Source organism: Primulina tabacum, chromosome 7 (genome assembly GCF_025594145.1).
Source record: "Primulina tabacum isolate GXHZ01 chromosome 7, ASM2559414v2, whole genome shotgun sequence".
Classification (NCBI taxonomy): domain Eukaryota; kingdom Viridiplantae; phylum Streptophyta; class Magnoliopsida; order Lamiales; family Gesneriaceae; genus Primulina; species Primulina tabacum.
In genome coordinates, this window is record NC_134556.1 from 25,061,557 (window position 1) to 25,084,917 (window position 23,361).

General features: G+C 40.3%; 2 long non-coding RNA genes across 3 annotated transcripts; both read right to left on the reverse strand.

The window, feature by feature from the left end:
* Positions 1-1,635: 1,635 nt before the first annotated feature.
* Positions 1,636-23,344, reverse strand: LOC142551191 (uncharacterized). 2 transcript variants are annotated; one of them, XR_012821527.1, is made up of 5 exons: positions 23,323-23,344; positions 2,803-2,895; positions 2,246-2,713; positions 2,015-2,142; positions 1,636-1,923 (listed from the first exon to the last, which is right to left on the reverse strand). It is a non-coding gene; the product is annotated as an uncharacterized LOC142551191 (long non-coding RNA). The 2 variants fall into 2 exon arrangements; XR_012821526.1 differs by lacking the exon at positions 23,323-23,344 and having other exon boundaries at positions 2,803-3,142.
* Positions 5,164-9,583, reverse strand: LOC142551192 (uncharacterized). The gene is made up of 3 exons (XR_012821528.1): positions 9,398-9,583; positions 5,906-7,376; positions 5,164-5,767 (listed from the first exon to the last, which is right to left on the reverse strand). It is a non-coding gene; the product is annotated as an uncharacterized LOC142551192 (long non-coding RNA).
* Positions 23,345-23,361: the final 17 nt, after the last annotated feature.

The window sequence follows — 23,361 nt, forward strand, 5'->3', positions numbered from 1 at the left end:
ATAATTATATGTTCATTTTGTAACCAACATAAATATATATTCATTTAGTCAACACAAGCATACATACATCTGGTCCCAGTGTTTTTAGTGGGGCTTCCACTATCTCAAGAAAGATAGGACACCATTATTTGTCAACAATGGTGGGCAAAAAATCAAAACAAAGCATAGTACCGAAGGGAGAAAAGTGAAATCCTACAGAAGTAATGGGAGAAAAAAAGTACTGCACAAAGTTTCTATTGTGTTTTTTCATTGTACTCTTAGTTTACACAGATTTGATCAATATTGTCACTGCATCATGCAACGGTTCGATATCGGAATGCAAATACGAAGAAACCGAGACGCTGATGGAATCTGAAATAAGCAGCAGCTTTCTTGAACAGAAGAAGTACATTTCACCTGGAGCTTTGGCAAAAGATCAACCGGTATGCAACGGAGGAAAAGGGGACTCTTACTCGAGGAGCAGCGGCTGCCTTCCCCCGCCGTCTAATCCTTACAGTAGGGGTTGCTCAAGATATTATCGTTGCAGGAGTGACGCCTAATTATATCGTTCTACGTGTTCGATCGAAGCACGACTATGTGTTTTTGTGTAACCTGAACTGTAGTACAATTGTGGCATCTCTGTCCGAATTCTATCTCGAGCCACGGATCTGGTTACAGGTCAATGGATGTAGAATTCGTCTGTGTAAATCGTAATGTTTTTATGCTTATGTGTTTTACGTCCTTGTTTACCTATTTTGATTCGATGTAATTCATGAGGCTCGAATAATGAGAGAACCTCCAGATCTCTGAAACAACATTTGAGAATAAAACTTGGACTGCTCGTTTATTTCATTTCAATGGATTTATTCACTACAACAAAAATGACTTGTAGCAGCGCGCAAATAAGTTTTCTGCCGCGCGCATTGCATGCTGCACAGTTCAAAGCTGCTGAAAGTCATAAATATTGACAGTGTACAATGCTTGTTGCGAATAATGGTATTGACAGCGTGCATCGCACGTCGAGGATATGAGAATCGACGGTGTGCAGGGGACGCTGCGAATAATAAGAGTCAACAGTCATAGGTATTGACAGCGTACAATGCTCGCTGCGAATAATGGTATTGACAGCATGCACCGCACGTCGAGGATACGAGAATCGACGATGTGCAAGGGACGCTGCGAATAATAAAAGTCGACGGTGTGCAATGCACGCCGTGTATAGATGAATCGACAGCGCGCACCGCTCGTCGTGGATACAAGAATCGACAGCACGCACTGCACGTCGTGGATAAGAACATAAACGACGTATGTTTGCACGCTGTTAAAAGAAAATTTGTAAAAAAAATTCAAATTCATCTGCCTAGCGTAGCGCCTAGGCGCTACGTGGTGCGAAATGTTAGCGCCTAGGCGCTATCTCTGCCGTGGGTTCAGCGCCGTGGAAAAACTCGATTTTTCACAGTAACGAGAAATCGAGTTCTTATAATAAATTTAGTGCAAATTTAAGTATAATTCCAAACACAAAATTATTAAAAGTCATTCTTTTCCATCAGATTTACCAGAACAGAAAGTCCGAAGATACAAAATCTGTCACAAAATAGCTAAAACATACCAATGAATAAATTTTTAATCCACAAAAATATGTAGAATCTACATCAATCACATAATACTATAAATTTAGATAACCACGGGACCATGCTTCCTATTGCGTCATCGAGAAACTGCATTTCATCATTTGGTCGAATTAGATCCACCTTCTCTACCAAAAACTTATTAACCCAAACTTTCCAACAAGATCCACCAAGAACAACATGATGCACTTTTGTGTTTGGATCTGTAGATGCAATTCGACCTTCTGCAACAAATAATCCATCAACAGACCAATGAAGCAACTTACATTTACTAATTAGCACATATATCTCCACAACTCACATTCTTCAAATTTGACTGCAAATAAACAATACAAATTTGTTAATTTTACGATTCTTATTTTTTAAAAATCTTGTAGTTTAGAAACACATAATTTTAAGATACTTACCTGAGCTGTAGCAAGATGATTTTTAACATTATCAAAATCACATCTTTTCTTTAATTTGCACCAATATTGATATTAGTATTGCTACCAACTTCATTCCCAATACCGCTACCAATGCCACCACTAGCAACCTAAGTTTACAAATAAATTGTGACAAGCATGTCTTCATGATAATCAAAAGCATTTAAGTGTACAATATATCAAACTGATTTTGTATGTTGTTTAATTACTAACCGGTTCTTGTTGATTTTTTTGTCTCATACTTGTTAAAAACATGGATTTCATATCTTGCATTTCTTGTTGAAGGTTATGTACCATATCTTGAAGTTGTTTGACAGTGTCATTTTGCTGTACATAAGCTCCAACTTTTGATGGTGTAACACCAAAGCCCATCCCACGCACTCTACCTCGAGCTTCCTTGCCAAACACAAGGCTAATTGCATCATCAGCAATGTTAGTTGTGTTTTGAGATTCAGGTGGACATTCTTGTATTTTTTTCTGCAAATAACAAAGATAATTTCTGAGAAAATAACAAATTTAGGTTGGTCATTTTTCTTAGGATCTGATGCAAATAAAAAAGACAGTATTCTATTAACATTTTCTCTCCAACAGCTTGAGTACTAGGTTCCCCATTTTTTTCTTGTGCCCTTCAATCCAAACTTGCGATCTTGTAATTTTTGTATCTCCCTGAATTGTCTTCTCCTTAAATATAGAAATATATAAATTCAAAAGATGTATATATATACCATTACTTATTACTTAAATTAGAAAATATAAAAAAAAATATTTACCATAATGTGAGTCAAACGAGCATAACCTCTCCGGCTCGTTGTGTGAATGTGGTCTTGTTTTTCCCTCATTGCACTAAATCTTGTACTATTTTCCTGAGATATAACATAACCAAGATATTAATTACAAGTATTATCAAGTTAATTGCAAAAAAAAGAAGCAATGTAACCCCGAGCTAGAGTAACAATCATGATAAATTGCTAACCTGTAGTGGTGGAATCATTACAAATGTAGATATTAAATATAGATATGGGCTAGACATGGTGGAATCACACGACTAGGGCGAAAGATTAAAGGCATGTAATGGTGCATGTGGGGTAAGCGTAATGTAAAACTATTGTTGAACTTTCAGGGGGGAAAAAAAAACAATCCCTTTTTCAGGTTGGTCTCAAGTATAATAAATCCGTGGTAAATAAGGTTAAAAAAACAATCTCGTTTTAGATCTTGACATTCAAGATATATTTGGATACTCATATGGTTTCAATAAAATTCATAGGAAGTTAGAAAATTTTATCTTTAGTGAAATTTTCACTTAACTCCAACTACTCTGGTATTAGCGGACGTAGCTCTGGTTGTAAATCCCTATGAACGTTTTCGATCTCCTAATCCGGTCCACGACTGGAATAATTATTCCTCTTCGAAGTTGCACTAGAAAAATAGAAGATATTTTTCGTAAAAATAGAATATTAAAAACTGGCACAACTCTTAAACATGGTGTGACCAAATTTTTCTTGTTTTTGAGAAGGGAATTTCGAAAGCTCAAAATTAATCTTTTGAAGAGCCAAAAGTATCATCTATATCAAAAGGCATTCAGATGCATTTTTATTCAAATAAGAATGAAAATCCTTATTATTATTCTAATCTTTTTTTACTTAATTAATCATATTAATTAAGTTAATAAAGATTCTAAAAATGCATGCCAATCTCATAGCCAATCTCGATTTTCTTTTTAAGAACCCATCGAATGCCTCCTGTACAAATAAGAACAATAATATCCTTATTATATTTCTAATCCATCCTTAACTTAATTAATCATATTAACTAAGTTAATTATAGATTCTAATTTCATTCCATATCCAAGACCAATCTCGACTTTATGCATATCATGCATTAATTTATTTTGCTTTGTGTGCAAGTTTTAAATTATAGTATCATGAATATTTCCATATTACATAAATCAATACCATATTTTATAAAAACTTAATGAGCTATATTTTAACTTATTAAAATATAATTTGATTATTAAAGCTCATTTGAACTTTAATAAATTAGCATGATGAGCTTATACTCTTACAAACCCATGATCCATGCTCCCATTACATTAATATAATCATAATCCCGATCGACGATCCAACATCATCGATGTGACAATTTCAACTTATTGTTATTATGATGCACACTTTAATTTCGAGATCACCAATGTCCAGATAAGGCAGGTGCACTCCCTTTGACTATTTTAGCAGTCATGCTATCAAAATTTCTATAAGCTTTTATAAACTTTATCAAAATTTCTATAAGCGTTTATCAATTGATCATATAAAACTTATTTCTTATAAATTCAACTCATTGAATTCATTATCTCAACGAGAACAAGTAAACCAATGCTTGTTTGACCCTCAATGGTTCAGGGATACAGCTAGCCATTGGTTCACAACTCTGTGTGATTCAAGACACAATCTTTTATTCGGGCTTACCCTAATTTGCCTCATTCCATGCATCAACATTTGATCATGAGAATATCAGAAACCATTTTCTGATTAAACCCATCGAATCATGGTAAGAGCGTCTAATAACATCTCCCCATGATTCCCTAGGTATCACTGATAGTGCCTGCAAGAACTAGTCGGTTATGATCAACGAATAGTACGGTCCCTTCATCTCATATATCCCGATCGAATCTGCAACCATTGGTTCATCGAGGGTTGCATAATAATTCGATAACTATGTGACACATATTTGAGAATAAATAGTGGCATCGCATGTACAACTGGAGAACTCCTTCTCTAATGTATATCTCATACTCTGGTCAGGGATTCAATGCACTATTATTCCATCAGATCACATAGGATAACCGCACCCGTAGGTGAGCGGTGAATTCCCGACTACAATGCACTGGCTCCCACATGTGTCGCAAATGTACCCAATCTCGCCACCTGATGACTCTCCTGCAATCGGTAAACGTGTCAAAGCATAGCCCTAGCATATAGAGCCTCAGTGTTTGTGGGGACCCAGACGCTAATCATATTCTTAATCATCATTGGGACAACATAATCAATTATAATAAACAGGGTCTAAATTTTTTTTCTTGTTAAAACACAGTATTAAATGCGGAACGTAATGTAATACATTCTAATATACATGTCAATATTAAAGTACAAGTCTTGTACTATATACAATCATTCAAACTAAGGTTTAACGACTACAAATCAAGTGTTTAAACCCTATCTTTAATCAAAGTCCGTAGTCTCCACTCTAATCACGATTTCTCTTCATCTCCTCGACCCTGAACCTGTCCCACCTGTTGTCATGCACACATACAAACACGACAACAGCCGGATAACTCCGGTGAAATATATATCCCAGTATAAACAATGTAAACATGCAGTCATATAAAAGCATATATAAAAGCATGGAACACATATCAATAACATGCATCAAATCTGCAAAATATGTATCAATACAATCTCTGAATCACACTCTGTGACTTCTAGACTCTGACTCGACTCATCCTAATCTAGGGATCCCGATCTGAATAAGAACGCAACGTTCTCCATCTACTTTACCCCAGCTAGATGGTGGTACGTTCTTAGTCCCAGACTTTGGCTGTCTATATTGAAGATCTGCAATAGGAGTCGGTCTTCTCCTCAGTCTATCGATATATATTCAAAAGTCCAGTGACTTGGCGGTTCTGCCATGGCGATTCTGCCAAAGACTAGGCGGATCTGCCCCACTCTAACTCATGCTTTGCTATAAATCAATAGAATAAGCATATCAATATCAAGCATTGCAAATATCTAATGCAATAATCATTCAGAATGTGATTTTGGGAAACTCAAGTCAAATCTAACTTGAGTTGTGCAATCCCGAATCAACATTTATTTATACCTTTCTTTCTGTAAATCTGATTCTGTCAAAGTCTCGGATTCAATGCCTGTCAATACTCAATCTGGCAATTACAATATCGAGGGTATCGTATCAATATACAACTCAGATCAATACTGAATATACTCAGAACTGAATCAAATTCTGTTTCAACGGCATAACTGTACAATTTCAATATACCCAGCAATACAAATCAACAGATATCGAATCCCCCAACTCATAATCGATACAATACAAATATAATATCAAATCTCAATCAAATCAATTAAGAAAATCATAACAATTCTATACGGTATCCATTCATCAATCCGGTTTCAATTATACGATGTCTAACCTATCAGAAACACCATATATGAATCATATCTAATTCTGACAGTATCATAATTTCAAAACATAACAAAAAGTAACAAAACTTACGTCCAGTTGAAGCTCTCTTCAATAGAAACATGGTACTGAGGTCGGATTGAAAATCTAACGGACGGATCGAAATATAAAGGCGTAAGGATTTCTGGCAAACTTTCCTCGGCATTTTTCGTTTTCTGAATTCTGAATGCCAAATTTCGATTTTGATATATATATCATGCATGTGAAGGCTAGGTGGCTGCTTCTATGTGCAGCACGTCTCGCGCATATGCGCGACCTCAACCGGCGCATATGCGCGAGATCTACTGGTCTCGGCAGTTTGGGTTCGCAACATGCTGGCGCATATGCGCGACGCATCTCCGCGCATATGCGCCCAACTCTCTGGACTCGGCTTCTTGGACAACACTTGCTCGCGCATATGCGCGTCATGTCTCGCGCATATGCGCGAGACTTACTGTCTCGGCAATCACTCCAAGTACTTGCCTCGCGCATATGCGCGCCCCTTCTCGCGCATATGCGCGAGGTGTTCTGCCCTCGCGCGTAGTATCTCGCGCATATGCGCGCCTTTCTACGCGCATGTGCGTGATGCCTACTGGTTTTCAACCTTTGTTCATGCTATCCCATGTCCTCTTCAATGTCATATCATCCGCAAATCATAATTCAATCTCCTTTTCGGATATCCCAGTCTGATCCGTTCCGTCTATGATCACATTACAATTAATCAACGAATCATTTCAGATTAACTACACATCAACTCTTGGCCATTACAGTGTTGTCTCGGGTCGTAAGGACTAATGGTGTCACGTCTCACTCGTTTTATAAAGTGCGGAATAATTTTTTTTTAAAGCTCGCGCTTTTCGAAAGAACATTTAAAATAATCGTAATTATCTGACCGTAAAAATAATACAGCTTAAATTAACCATACTCGTCCCAAAATCATGCGTAAACATAAACGAGTATAAATCTTAAAATCATCGACGTATGAAAATATTATCTCCTCTCAATCTCATAAATCGTAATGCAGAAAACATGTGGTCCTCGGGTCGTGTCGCCACACCAGGTCTGCCTACTCAGAGTTCGGCACCTCCAGTCTCCTCATCATTAAGCTCACCTGCATCACACACGCCTAGTGAGTCTAAAGACTCAACACACCTGCACCGTTAATAACAAGTACATATACATAGCACACAACAGTGAAAAATATCATACTCAACATGTCTTTCATGAACTTAAAAGCATAATGTAAACGTGTCGTGTAAAATCGTATCATGCCAAAGCATGTCATCTCATGTCATCATATACGTATACGTGTCGTGTAAAATCATATCGTCTCAAAACATGTCATCATATACGTATACGTGTCGTGTAAAATCATATCGTCTCAAAACATGTCATCTCATGGCATCATATACGTATACGTGTTCTTTTTAATTGAATTTAGTTCATTAGTTGTGACTTTCGTATCAGCTCTATCGTATCAGCTCTATCGCTGGATCCATCTACATGTAACCGTGGTACCCGCGGCGAGGGACATCAGCGATAGCATTACCCGTCCACTGAGCCCGGGCCTCAGCTCATTATATCTCATATCATCGTATACATATACATCATCAGTCACAACCAATTCTCATCCTTCAAAAAAAATCATAATATTCACCACTTAATAAAAACATGCATATACGTAAGTTTTTCCTTTAAACCAAGCATACAACGTATTTATCGTAACTCCATAAAATTCATGAACGTGATGCATAAAGATTTAAAACATGATAAAATGTGCTCAGGGCGCTGCCAGGACCAAAATCTCACCCCAGGTGCAAAATGACCATTTTGCCTCTAGAAACCCAAAAATTACCGTTTTGCCCATAGACGTAAAATTTCACTTCTTTGACATTTTATTAATCTCATTGACTCTAACACATCCCAAATAATTATTTAAGCTTACAAAAACTTTCCCATATTTTTATTTGGCTTAAATCTATGACTTTTAAATTAATCTTTAAATATAACATATTAATGCTTTTTATTCCCGAATTAAACCAAACCTTAGCATAAAATTCCCAAATTAAAAACTTTGACTTCTAATAATTATTTTAGCTTAAATATAATTTCCCATAATTTTATTAAGCTTAAATCTAGGCATTTCAATTTATCCTTTAAATTACGTTTCATGCGGTGATTAAATCTCGGATAATTCCAAAACTCATTATTTTGATCCGAAAATTACCAAACTCCTTAAAAATATCCCAAAACATATTTAAAAGCATTCCTAGACGTAAACTTGAGCCCATTTTACAAATTATCCAATTCGTTTTAAATCTTGGAGCGGGGTCCCGGTTTTAACCCGAATCGACTCGAAACTTAACCAAATAATTCCCAACTTTTTACCACACCTCATAAACTCTTAAAAGTCCTAAAACCCAACAATTCAGGCCCCCTAAACCCATAAAACCAGTCCCCTACAGTTGCTGGAAAGTTGCTGGAAAAATGCAACTTCCTTTTCCCAAACCCGAAATGACGTTACTCGCATCCTAGCGCTCCTAGGCTCGCACCAGCTCACGCCAGCCACGAACCAATCTACTAGGGACCAATATCAGACCCTAATGAACCTACCAGAACCACACCACAAGCCCCAAGCACATCGCTGGCTGCTAAGAACCGAGACTCATCAAAAGACTCGTACCGCGGCTAACTCTCCTACCCCGTGCTCGATCGGCTTCGTGGCTCATCCCAGCACTACCCGAGCCTTTCCAGGCCGTGGTTCAGACCCCTCAGGGTCTGGTCCATGGCTTGGTATGGCTCCTGCAACGCTGGTCCTCCACCACTCCATCGATCTACCCTCTACGAACCCCAAAACCTCAAAAACGTGAACCACTCTTCCTCAACGCCGTGTGATCTCGTTTCCAGCCTACCATTTCTCTTCTTCTCGGTGTTCACAGATCTCAACGCACCACATGACAGTCCCCTTGCACAAACAGGAGCAACAACCGTGAGTCACAATAAAGAATGCATGTATATGAACAAAACCCGAAAATCTTCCATGTGCATGGATGGATCGAAAATTCTATGCAAACAACACCCAAATCCGAAATAACTAGCATGTATGATGCATAAATAAAATTACATGCGTGCCTTGAAGAATGGTGCTCGAAACTTTGAAGAAAATCACGACGAGGAGGCACCGGAGAGCGGAGAAACGATCTTGCTTGAAGGGAAAAGAAATGGGGGAATGGTGGCTGCTGAATTTCACGTAAATGATGAAGGGGAGAGGGGTTGTTGGCTGGTTGGGGAGGGTGTCGGTTGGTGGAGATGATAATTGGTGTAGGGTAGCTTTAGGTTTAGTTTAAGTGTAGTTTAGGTTAATTAAAACGTGCACTAATGATCTCAATTAAAATAAAAATGGTTTTAAGCCCAATAAGCTTAAAAGTAAGCTCATTAAATCTAAACATACTCATGAAAAATATTTCGTAGTTGGAAAGATTTTGAAAATATTAGCGTAATCCTCAAAAAGTCCCCCGAATTCAATAAATTTTGCTCACCGTTAAAAATTAAAATCATACGGATAAAAATACCCAATAAATCCCAATTCTTTGAAAATACCTTTAAAACATCTTATATTAATTAATAAAAATTAATCGTATAATAAATGAATTTTTCTGATAATTCCCGACCTCTGTTCCTCGTTCTAGCGCGAAATGCAACTTAAAAATCTATAATGCATAAATCTTTAAAATTTCGTAAAATAAATTCTATCATGCCTGAATTATGATAAAATGCATAAAAATAATTAAACACAATTTAATAAAATAAACATGCATTTTATGCTTTAAAAGAATTAAATAAAATACCAAAGAAATTTAATAACTTGCATGCATGTGGTTTACGTGAACCTTCAAATTATCGGGACGTTACAACTGGTGTACTATCATAACCACGGACTTATCCTATCGATGAATGATAACCACTTGGAAAGTCCGAGGGAGGGTAGTTCGGTATAATCATCATATGACTACCCATCTGGCATGTTTGGACATCTCTATGCCCTTACCAAGAAACGCGGTACACAATATCACAAATGCTAGTCTCGAGCTCAAGCGAACCTTTATCCATGTTTTAGACGGCTGAATCGAATAGGAACGAATTTAGATTATACAGTGTTTACAAATGAGTTTCAACATCGAATTACGATTCATTTGTATTAAAGTATAATCAAAGACTTTATCTATGCTGATTGCATGAGTATACAGATAAAGTAAAACAAAACCATAAAAAGTTAAATTATATTAAAATAAAGATTGTTTGTTACACTTGAGTCAATAAATTTACTAGTCAACCGTTGGCTTGCAGGGCATCTACTCTAACATGCATGACAAGGTTATGAAACTAAATTAGCTTTAAACATTCTTGCAATTCGAGTTATTTTCCCCTGCTGAATCAGTATATTCCACCTTTTATCTTGATAATTTGCTTCACACGCATAATTTGTAACAGGATGTGTACATATCAACATAGATATTTGTATATAATTTGAAAAAAAAAATTGATTAAAAATAAACATAATTTAAATTCAAATGGGGCTGAAACAAAGTTCCTTATAGTTAACAAATTAATAATAATAAAAAGAAGAAGAAGAAACAACATTTGATTATGAATCTCGTTTCTTTCAAGATCCGAATACCTGATCTATAATCCTTGCAATATCGATATGCAACAAGTATAACGTATTAAACAGAGTAATTCTCTCAAACCCTCAAACACACCTGCTTGCAAAGTGTTTAAAACATGAATAAATACATAACTTCACATTAATTAAAAAATACGGAAAAAGAATTTGATAGAAGAGATATCATTACGAGAATATATATATGTAAAAATGGAACTGAAACACAAAACAACGAGAATCAAATAAGAAACAAAAGCCACTTACAGCCTACAGGCCAGCAGCCACCATGCCTTTAATCCCAAACTGTCTCATAAGTGAAACAGACTCCCCAGGATCCATATCAAGATAAAAGGTGATGATGATATCCGGATGAATCGGGTGTGATATACATGGACAATCCACCTGATAATATTGATAATTTAGTGTTTAGGAAATTTGAGTAAGGATAATGGCTTCGATACTACATGCAAACAAGAAAGGAAACTCGTGAATGGGCGTCGAAGGGGTATCCGACGTGGCCACTCCGATGCTAAAGTCAGCAGGTTGAATAATGAAGAGCACAAGCAATATATGTGAGAATATATGTGTGCTTAAGATTTCAAAATTTTTTCCAGAATCCGCAAATGAGAAGGATACCTGCTATTTATAGGAGAAAATCCCATCATTACCTTGTTTTCAGTGCCCACCTGCTAAGTATGGTAAGGCGGCTGTTCATACTTTTTGATGACTTTTAAAACACGACAAACCCATGTTGTTCTGACAGATAAGATTGCCCATATCAATATACTCGAGGGCAGCACACTCTTCGAGGTAGCCTAGGTAGAAGGTTCCCGGGAACTTGTATGAGACCCCGGGCTCTTGATTGCCCGGGAAGAGAATGTCCCGGCCATCTCCATGCCCGGCTGCTGAGGAAAGTACTATGCAAATTGACTACGGTTCGGGCTATCCACCCAGGTCCTTATGGGGGTATCACAAAATGATGACCCGGGTCCTTATGGGGGTATCACCACCCATCCCTTAAATAGTCGGGCTAGAGTTTTTCTCGCTGTCCCGATCAGCAATGACTGAACTCCAAACAATAATCAAGAATTAGTAAAAGTGTCGGAAGATTCAAATATCCCATAGATGGGATGAGGTGCCGGGGCCTCATATCTCCCGGGCTTTGAGTAAGATGCCGGGGCCTCATATCTCCCGGGCTTTGAGTAAGATGCCGGGGCCTCATGTCTCCCGGACTTTGAATAAGATAACGGGATCTCATATCTCCCGGACTTTGAATAAGATGTCGGGGCCTCATGTCTCCCGGACTTTGAATATTTTGTCGTTTAGTATTCTCGGGTAGTCAGGATGATGTCATGATGACGCATGCCCTAGAATTACAACGGTCTGAATCGCTTCTTATCATGAGATAATAATTAGCCTGAAACCACGATAACTGTGCACGTCCTTTCACCTACCCACACAATTTCCAAGATTCATTCCGATCGTCCGATCTGATCTAGATCAACGATTGAGATCATCCTTTCCCAGCCTATATATAATAGCAAACCAGATTTATTAAATTACTTCACAAATTCAAAATCTTGGCCAAAATCTTGCCAATTTTTCTCTCGACTCTCCGACGTGTGGCGCTTCTCTCCACTAAGGCGACTTACCGTCCATAGAAACCTCTTCGTTCAATCAAACATCAGCTTTCCTACCTAAAATTTGTAAGTTTCTCTATTCTCAACATGTCGAATTCCACATATTCCACTTCCAGAGCAAATGCTGCGAGGCTCGCCTAGCTACGAGTCCACCGCGATGCTCTCCGACTCATCCTCTCCTTCTCCCCCACCACGCCTCTCTGCCCAATCTTTTAAAAAATCCAAACCTAAAAATCCAAACCTTTATCCTCTAAACCATCATCTTCTGGCTCCTCCCGAGCTCTGAAAAAGGGCAAAGGTAAGGGCAAAGCCCGGGCTTCCTCCCCACCCCAATCTGAGACTCCGGGGGTTCCTTGGTCTGCTTCAATGAGCAGCACACTTGCGCTCAGGGGCTGACGAGGAGCTCCGAGTATTAGGCTCCATTCATTCTAATTTTTCTATTTTAATACCCGGTCATTCTGATAGGGCAGATAGCCCTACTCCCGGCTACACCACTTTTTTCTTGGACCAACTTAGAAATGGTCTCCGATTTCCCATCCCTCCTTTCTATATCGAGGTCGCCAAGCTCTTTGGTGTGCCTGATAACCAACTCTACCCCAACTCCTTCCGTATTATGGCCTCGCCCTATGTCCTTTTCAAAATGAACAATCTCCTTATCAACCCTCTCGTTCTTCACTATTTCTTTGTTTGAAGACTGGGATATAATGCCTTCTCCCTATCTGCTCGCCTTAACTCCCGGATATTCCTTCTTCCCAGAAGGGGTGGAAAGGACGATTCTTTTATATTCAACTCCCGGGTCCTCATTCTTATCTGACCGGGTTTCTCCCTTCTCTTCCTCCACAACCTACCCTTCCCAAGGCTTACAAATTTGAGGATCATTTCCTCATGAGCCAATCTCTGGTGGAGGGTCACAAATATTCTTCCTCTATTCTCATTTCAGATGAGAACTTGGTTGCCTATGGGTTGAGTGCCCAGGCTGAAGACCCAACAGACCGGGTAATTGATGAGGTGGCTGTCTCGGACGCTCAACCTGGTAATTCCTTTTTTCCCTATCTTACTCTATCATTATATCTTATTTGCAATTTGTACTGACCTCTTCTTTCTCCCTTCTGTGCAGATAACTCAAAAATGCAAGAGGCCTTCACAAAGAAATGGGCGGATGAGAAGGCAGCAAAAGAGAAGAAAATGGCGGCTCGCCAGGCAGCTGCCGAGAAGAAGAAAATGGCTGAGGAAGAGGCGGCCTGGCAGGCTGAACTTGCCTGGGAAGAGACCCAACAAGAAAAGGAGGCGACTCGGGATGAATTATGGGAGGACTCTGAAGACCATGTTCCTCTCATCCAGAGGAAGCGAAAGGCTGTTACAAGCCCCGAGCTGATTCTGGTTGAGAGTAACCGGGAAAGGGATCAGGGCTCCTCCCAAGCAAATCAAACATACCCTCCTCCTTGTCAACAATGTACCCAAATAGCCTACCAAAGAGCCCCTCCTCTCCGAACAGCCCAACCGGGTGAATATTTTTAAGGAGGGAGCTACTGCAACAGGGCTAATGCTTTTTAAGCAGCTCCTTACTCCTGACGAGGAGGCCCATTTGAAGAGCTCCCGGCCTTCATCCAAGCTTTTCGAGGGTTCCAACAAACTCCTGGCCGTAAGTTATTTTACTATGTGTACTAAGTCTCCCCTTCCCCTTTTTCACTCTTTTTTTTAACTCCTTTTGAGCAGGATGTTCAACTGATGATCTCGGCTTTCGAGGAGGTTGCTGCTACAGCCACCATCTCCAACAATTGAGCCCGACAATTCCAGGATACTTAGGGGCGACTACAAGCAGAATTGTCCCAGGCTCGAGCCACTTATGAAGAGGAAGTGGCCTGCTTGCGCTCTGTCCTCGACAAGGACAGAGACGACATCAATGAAGGCCTTATCCTGGAGGAAAGTTTGCGAGGTACCATATCTGTCTTGGAGTTGAGGGACCATTCTCTATCCAAGCAGGTAGAGGTACAACAATCCCGGGCAGAGAAAGTCGAAAGCGCCTCTGGCCCTAGCTGAGTACAACAAAGGCAAATGGCAGGCCTCCTTCCTTCAGTCTATAGAGTTCAAGAAGGCCGTTGAAGACCGGGCCTATCCTCTCTTTAAGACTGGCTTTGACAAGTGCCGGGAACAATTTGAAGAGGCTGGGCTTTTACTCGAGGATAGAGAAGATTTCAGTGGACTTTAGACGTGCCATAGCATCCCTTCCCAAGGATGGCGAGGAGGAGAATGATGATGTTCAAGAAGAAGAACAGCCAGGGTCTAGCCACATAGACGTAGAATAGGAATGTAATTTCTTCTTTCCTTGTAATTCTGGCCCTTGGGATTTTTATTAATGCAATTTTTTTTATTTTTCTTGGATTTATCTCACTTTATGTGCTCTGAAAAGTGCCTTAATAACTTTCCAATACCCGGATAATAGAGCTAATCGGGACTTAATCTGTTGGAACATCTCATGTTCGCAATCTTTGCTTGATTTTGATGTTAACAAAACTTCTTATTTTGTTTCTAATAATCCACCTCAGTACACAGATAGTTGAAATTGAAATAATCAGTTACGAGCCGAAAGTGAAGCTGTCGAAGACACCAACTGAAAGCATCAACTGATAAACCAAACTGAATCAGTTCAACTGATGTATCATAAATGAGTTCAAATGAATGTTCAGCTGATAGGTGGTTCAGCGGGAGAACTTCAGAAGCCTGGCCAGCCGAAAGAGTGTTCAACTGATGAAGAGCCTAGCTGACCAGCTCAATTGAACAAGAGTGAAATCAGTTCAACTGACGAGGCAATTGATTTTACCAGACCAACTGAAGACCAGTTCAGAACATCAATTAGGAGCAATCAGTTGCAAATCAAGACAAGCTGATTTAAGTGGAATCCAGCTGTGCGCAAAGGTACAAAAGCAATTGTCCAGTCAAAGGAAAATAATGGACGTTGCATCAGAGCATTAAAGACAAACATTTCAGAAGGGCAGTCTAAAAGTCGAGACACAAAGTCCAAGAAACGAATTCAAGATGCAACAGATACAATAAATGAATCTCACTGTACGTTCAGTTTTTTCGCCTATATAAAGAGAAGATCAGTGAAGATTCAAAGTGACAACAAGAAGAAGCTGAAGAAAAAGAACGAGATACAAAACAAAAAGCTTTTTCAATAGAGAAAAGAATGGGCACGCACATTGGACATATGCTTTCAGAAGCATTAGACCAGAGAGACACTTTAACGTGTTATCTGCTTAGTTTAGAAGCCATTTTCCCTCAGTGTGTGAGAACATCCTTGTTCAGTACTTACACACAAATTCTCTCAACCACTCATATACAGTCTTGCACAAAGATTTTAAGCTTCTTTATGTAGTCTTTGACACATAGACGTTAAAGAAGTGTTGGCTGGAAGGTGCTGCCTTCAATCGTAGCTAGGAGTTCAGTTTCGACAGTAGCGTAAGTCCTAGCTGAGTGGGATTGTACAAAAAATTGTATAAATCAAAGTCTTCTAGTGTTTCCTACCCTAGGAGGTAGAAGGTGTGACGTAGGAGCAGTTGAAGTCTCCGAACATCCATAAACATATCTTGTGTATTTAACTGTTTAACTATTGTTTTCAAACTGTTTAGATCAGTTAGAGTATCCGTCAGTTCAGTTGTCACTATAACTGAACTAATGAATGCAAAAACTAATCTAGTCTTTTGGTTATTCAGTTACACGGGATATACAAATATATCAGTGTTTCTTAACGAAGGATTATTTCGAGTGTTTTTCCGCTTGGTTCTATACCAAACACGATCTAATTCATCGGTGTATACATTCTTACAACATGAGCTATTGCAGCTCTTGGAGAATATTTTGTTTGAAGCATCGAAAGATGCTCAGCAAACGATCCTTCATAATCAAATCACAAAATTTTCTATGTGTTGAAAACTAACCTGGTAACTTCAAATAAGTAGTCGGGTTTTTGATCACTAAAATGAATAAAAGGCCCCGTACTTGGTAAATGATCGAGATGTAGAATCCCTAAGCCAGGATATAAAGCCCTGGGTTGTATATATAACCAAAGTGCGTAAACCTTTGGCCGGGGAGCATGTCTCGGGACATGGAATGGTCGAGTTGTAGTGCCCCGAGCCAGGGTGTAGTGCCCTGGTCTTGCAATGGTCGAGGTGTAGTGCCCTGAGCAAGGGTGTAGTGCCCTGATCTTTGTATATCCCATTATAACAATCATGTTCAAATACTTTCTGAGAAGAAAAGCTATTTCATTATATCTTTAAAAAAATAGTTACATCTTTCAAGCAAAATACTTTTTTAAATTAAATACATTCCAAGGTCTTTTGAGAGAATGTCCTTGAGTATCTTCAAGATAAAAAGCTCCCGAGCTAACTCTTCGGTTTATTTTGTAAGGTCCTTCCCACCGAGCTTCCAACTTTCTCATATCTCCTGCAGGATTAACTTTCTTCATAACTAGATCTCCTACTTGGAAGTCTCGGATTCGGACTTTCTTATTATATGACTTCATAACCCGGCTTCGATAAGCTTCCATTTCAATTAGGGCCCGCTCTCTCTTCTCTTCTACTAAATCCAATTCCATTGCCCGGCTTTGATCATTATCACCTAGGTAAGATTCTACCCGGGCGGAAGTTTGTCCGATTTCAACTGGAAGAACTGCTTCAAAACCATATACTAAATTAAAAGGAGTTTCTTGAGTAGGTGCTCGGGGAGTAGTTCTGTATGCCCAAAGAACACTGGGTAAATCTTCCGCCCAGTCTTTTTCTTTGCCCTGTAGTCTGGTTTTCAAGGCTTGCACAATGATTCTGTTCGCAACTTCTGTTCGGCCATTAGCTTGAGGATAAGCAACATAAGTGAAAGACTGAGTGATCTTAATCTCCCGACACAAAGATGTAATCTCTCTTCCCTGAAACTGTCTCTCGTTGTCCGTGATTAATCTCCCGGGGACACCAAATCGGCATACTATGTTCTTCCATAGAAACTTTAAGACTTCCTGCTCACTGATCTTTGCCAAGGGCTCGGCTTCTACCCACTTAGAAAAATAGTCCACAGCCATTAACAAGAATTTCTTTTGAGCCCGAGCAATAGGAAAAGGATCGACAATGTCCATACCCCACTGGTCAAAGAGACAAGATGCCCATATAGGTTTCATAGGAGTGGCCGGGCTGTGCTGAAAATTTGAATGATATTGACAACCCTCGCAAATCCAGACCACTCGGGCAGAGTTACTGGCTAATAGTTGACCACCAGAATCCAGCAAGCATTGTCTTCTGGGCCAAAGATATTCCTCCAAGATGGTCACCACAGCAGCCTTTATGAATCTCTCGGAGGACATAATCCACCTCTCCCGTGGGTAAGCATTTTAATAGAGGTCCCTGAAATGATCTCCTGTACAAGACATTATTAAGAGAACAAACCTGAGAGCTTGTCTCTTGATCTTCTGGGCTCGGACTTTGTCTTCAGGTAATTCATTCTTTACAATAAATTTGATTAGGGGTGTCATTCAGGAATCCTCAGGTGCTGGCAATGTTTTTTCTTCTGTGGAGAGGACAAGCCGGAAAACATGCAACGCTTCTCGGTTATTGGGTTCTGATAAAGAAGTAGCCATTTTTTCCAAAGCATCTGCTTCCTCATTCTCCTCCATGGGTATTTGTTCAATACTCTAATCCACAAAACTTCTAACTGGACTTTGATGAGCTGTAAATACTTGAGCATCCTATCATCCTTAGCTTCATAAACACCCTTGATCTGTTGCGTAATCAACTGTGAATCATAATACAAAATAATCCGGGAAGTTCCAACTTCCCGAGCAGCTCGGATACTAGCAAGAACATCTTTATATTCTGCCTCATTATTAGTCACCCGGGAGTCAATTTTCAAGGCCAGCTTAATCTTTTCTCCCAGGGGAGATATTATTACCACCCCTATTCCACATCCAGCAAGGCTAGACGCCCCATCAACAAAAACTCTCCACACTTTCTCTTCACCGGGCTGAACCATCTCAGATAGAAAATCTGACAAGGCATGTATTTTGATGGCAACCCGGGGCTTATACTCAATATCATATTCACCCAACTCCACTGCCCACTTGATCATCCACCCGGATACTTCCGCATGTGTCATAATCCTCCCAAGAAGACCATAAGTAAGAACAATGATTTGGTGCGAAAGAAAATAAGGCCGCAATTTTCGGGCGGTAATAACCGAGGCCAAGGCTATCTTTTCTACCTCACTATATCGGAGCTTGGGGCCTCTTAAACCATGACTGACATAATAGACATGCCTCTGATCAGAGCCTTCTTCCTTTATCAGCACTTAGCTGACATCATACTCTGTAGTAGACAAGTAAACAAACAATTTCTCCTCGGGATCCGGCTTTACCAGTACAGGAAGCTCTGCAAGATGACTCTTCAAATCCCGGAAGGCTTGCTCACACTTTTCATCCCATCCAAACTATTGGGCCTTCCTTAGGACCTGGAAAAAAGGGTAACTTCTATGTGCTGACTGGGATATAAACCGAGAAAGGGAAGCAATCATCCCGGTCAGCTTCTGCACTTTTTTGACAGATCGGGGAGATGGAATGCATAATACGGATTTAACCTTCTCCTGATTTACCTTAATCCCTCGGTCTGTCACTATAAAGCCCATAAACTTGCCACTCTTCAAGCCAAAAATACATTTGGCCGGTTGAGCTTGATTCCATAATGCATCAAAGTGGCAAAAATTTCCTTAAAATCAGAAATAAAGTCAGCAACCTTCTTAGACTTGCCCAAAATGTCATTCACTTATACCTCCACATTCCTGCTCAATTGCTTCTCAAAGACTCTGTTCATAAGCCGCTGGTAGGTGGCCCCAGCATTCTTCAAACCAAAAGGCATAACAACGTAACAAAATGTACCTCCCGAGGTGAAGAAGCTGGCCTTATCTTGATCATTTTTGGCCAAGGGATTTGATGATACCCGTGGTAGGCATCCATGAAGCTCAGAAATTCATAGCCCAAGGTGGAGTCTGCCAATTGGTCAATCCTAGGCAGGGGATAGTGGTCTTTGGGACAAGCTTTATTGAGGTCACGAAAATCTACACATATTCTCCATTTCCCGGTGGAATTTGGTACCAACACCAAATTCGAGAGCCAGGTAGGAAATTGAATTTCCCGAATGTGGCTGGCCTTCACCAGATGTCTCACCTGTTCATCAATAACTTTGTCCTTCTTAGGACCAAATTACCTCTTCTTTTGCTTCACTGGGTGAGATCCCGGGAGAATATTTAAGTGATGCTCCGATATCAGGGGTGAGATCCCTGTCAATTCATGCTGGGACCAGGAAAAAACATGAATATTAGTTTTTAAACATTTGATTAAAGTGACCCGGGTGAATGAATTGAGGTCTCGAGCCACCCGGATCTGCTGGCCTGGTCCGACATCTACAATCTCCTGCTCCTCCTCAGCTACAAAATGCACCTCCCCCTTCTCCATTACTCTCCCCCCTCCCTCATCAAGTCTCGTCTTCTTCCCCCCCTTCCTGGCCTTACTTTGATCCACTCGGACTGCCTCCACATAACATTTCCGGCAAGAAGGTTGATCTCCCCGGACCTCACCTACCCGGCTTCCCACGGGAAACTTAATTTTTTGGTGGTAAGTAGATGACACGACCCTCAGCTCGTTCATAATCGGCCGCCCCAAAATAATATTATGTGATGACGGGGCATCCACCACAGTGAAAGTAGACATTACTGTTTTCTTCATTTCTCCTGCACCCAAAGTTAAGGGCAGGACGATTTCCCCTTCCGGATAAACAGCTTGGCCAGCAAAGCCAAAAATTGCTATTTCCACAGTCTCCAGCTGATACCCCTGCAAATCCATCAGTGCAAAGGCCTCCTTGAATATGACATTAACGAAACTGCCAGAGTCCACAAAAACTCTCATAACGTCATAATTATCTACCCTGGCTTGGATGATCAGGGCATCATTGTGGGGCAAATTCACACCCTTTAAATCTTCATGGCCAAAGCTGATTACTTCTTCATTGCCTCCTCATCCCTTCGACCTCCATACAATCTCGTCTACTTCTCTATTTCCTCGCCCGATTGAAATCTCCATCAGTGGAGCCTCCTGATATCATCTTTATTAACCCCGTATCGAGGGGCGAGGCTTTCTTCCTTTCAGGCTCCGGCTCTCTCCTCCTATCAGAGCCATTTCTCAGGGCATTCCTTGAATCTCCTCGGGCGCAGGGCCCTGGCTGTCGAGACGTCCAAGGTGGCACTCTCGACCTTTTATTGGATTTATCATATCCCTGCACAGAGGGCGGGACATAATCTCTCTTCAAGGTTTTACAATCCTCAGTATTATGATAGCACACCCTATGGAGAATACAGAATCCATTTTTCCCAGGCCTAGTGAACTGCTGAGATGGTAGCAAATCCCTACTACACTCCTGGACCTCCTGGTCCCGGATAATTTTCAAAAGCACATGACGAGAAAAATGCCCATGGCTACTCTTTCTCGGTCCTCTCTCCTCGGGCTTAACCACCCGATCTCCCCTCTCCTTCCTCCCTGCATCTCTCTTCTACTTCTGTGCTTCCTCCATGTTAATGTACTTCTCTGCCCAGAATAACAAATCCTCAAAGTCCCTGGCTCCTTCTTGGTTAATGAACGAAAAAATTCACCTTCCCTCAAAACCTGGGTGAACGCAGTTGTCTTTGTCTCGGTGGCACATGTAGGAACATCCAGAGCAACTCTGTTAAACCTTCTAATGTAAGCCCTCAAACTCTCCTCCGGGATTTGTTTCACTTCAAAAAGACTAAATGCAGTCTTTTTGTATTTCTTGTTGCTGCTGAAATGGTGTAAAAACACCTTCTGGAAGTTCTTCAAAGAATTAATACTTTGAGGAGCCAACCCTCTCAAACCACCTTTGAGCGGAATCCACCATAGTTGTCAAAAATACCCTGCACTTAATTCGATCAGTATAGCAGTGCAACATGGCCATATTTTCGAACCTGGTCAGGTGTTCCTCCGGGTTCGCATTGCCATCGTAATCTTTAACTTTGGCAGATTTGAAGTTCCCGGGAAGAGGTTCCCGGATAATAATTTCAGCAAATAAGCATCCTTTGGCAACTGTCCGAGAGAGACTACGACCTTCCAATTGTCCCTCCAAGACCTTCATCTTCTGCCTCAATTCCAATAACTATTCCGCCATAGTTGGGGAATTGGACCCGGCACTAGACTCCCCATCTTCTTCTCGCACCCCCTCCTCTCCCACATCTTGCTCTTGCTCTTGCTCATGCTCCCTCCCCGGCAGGAGTAACATGATGAGAAGGGGTCTCTCTGGGCCATAGAATTTTTCACCGCCTCAGATACAATCCGAGCCAGATCTTCCTGGGACATAGTGATAAGGTTAGGTCCTGTGGTGGGAACACCACCTTGTCTTGAAGTATGAGCACCATCTCCAGGAGCCCGGGAAGTGTCCTGGGTAGTTCTTCTGATTGGAGCCATATCAACACCTTAGTCTCAATTTCCCTTAGACGGTGCCAATAATGATATCCGGATGAATCGGGTGTGATATACGTGGGCAATCCACCGGATAATGATGATAATTTAGTGTTTAGGAAATTTTAGTAAGGATAATGGCTTCGATACTACCAGCAAACAAGAAAGGAACTAGTGAATGAGCGCCAGAGGGGTGTCCGACGTGACAACTCCGATGCTAAAGTCAGCAGGTTGAATAATGAAGAGCACAAGCAATATATGTGAGAATATATGTGTGCTTAAGAATTCAATTTTTTTTCCAGAATCCGCAAATAAGAAGGATACCTGCTATTTATAAGAGAAAATCCCATCATTACCTTGTTTTCAGTTCCCACCTGCTAAGTATGGTAAGGCGGCTGCCCATACTTTCTGATGACATTTAAAACACGCCAAAACCATGTTGTTCTGACAGATAAGATTGCCCATATCAATATTCTCAAGTGCAGCACGCTCTTCGAGGTAGCTCAGGTAGAAGGTTCCCGGGAACTTCCATGAGAGCCCGGGCTCTTGATTGCCCGGGAAGAGAATGTCCCGGGCATCTCCATGCCCAGCTGCTGAGGAAAGTACTATGCATATTGACTACGGTTCGGGCAATCCACCCTGGTCCTTATGGGGATATCACCAAATGATGATCCGTGTCCTTATGGGGGTATCAGGTGAGTCAAACTATATATACATACTTTTAGACCACTCCACTAATTTATTTATTTCTGTCATGTGATGGATTTTGGTTAAAAAAAAAACTTCAAATTGGAACTGATTTGGTTGTGAAAAAAGTGGAAAACACTATGGGATGGCTACTGTAGAAATCAATTAACGAAGTGAAGATAAAAAAGTGGAGCTTGTTTGAATTCACCTTGCATATAATATCTCCATCCGCAACAGTACAAAAAGTGCCTCAAAAATCAAAATTCAATATCAAATCATTGGGCACATTTAATTATCAATTAAGAAATTTAAACTGTATTATAGAGTTATGTCACATCGGCAATGTAAACCACAAATCAATCCTCCTTTTCCTATTTCTGATTTCTACATTATAGAGTTATGTGCTGGGTGATTGCAGGACTATGTTCTAAGCCAAGAGTAAATATTTAAGAGTGTTTTATCTGGTCTAATATTTGGCTCTTAATTTCTTATTTCCCTATCTATCATCTTGCAAACATCGCAAAATAATTACGTTGTTTCATACCTATAAGAAAAGTGAATTAGTACTTACTTGAAAGGTAGATGATAGTGTCATGCCCCGAGACCGGGG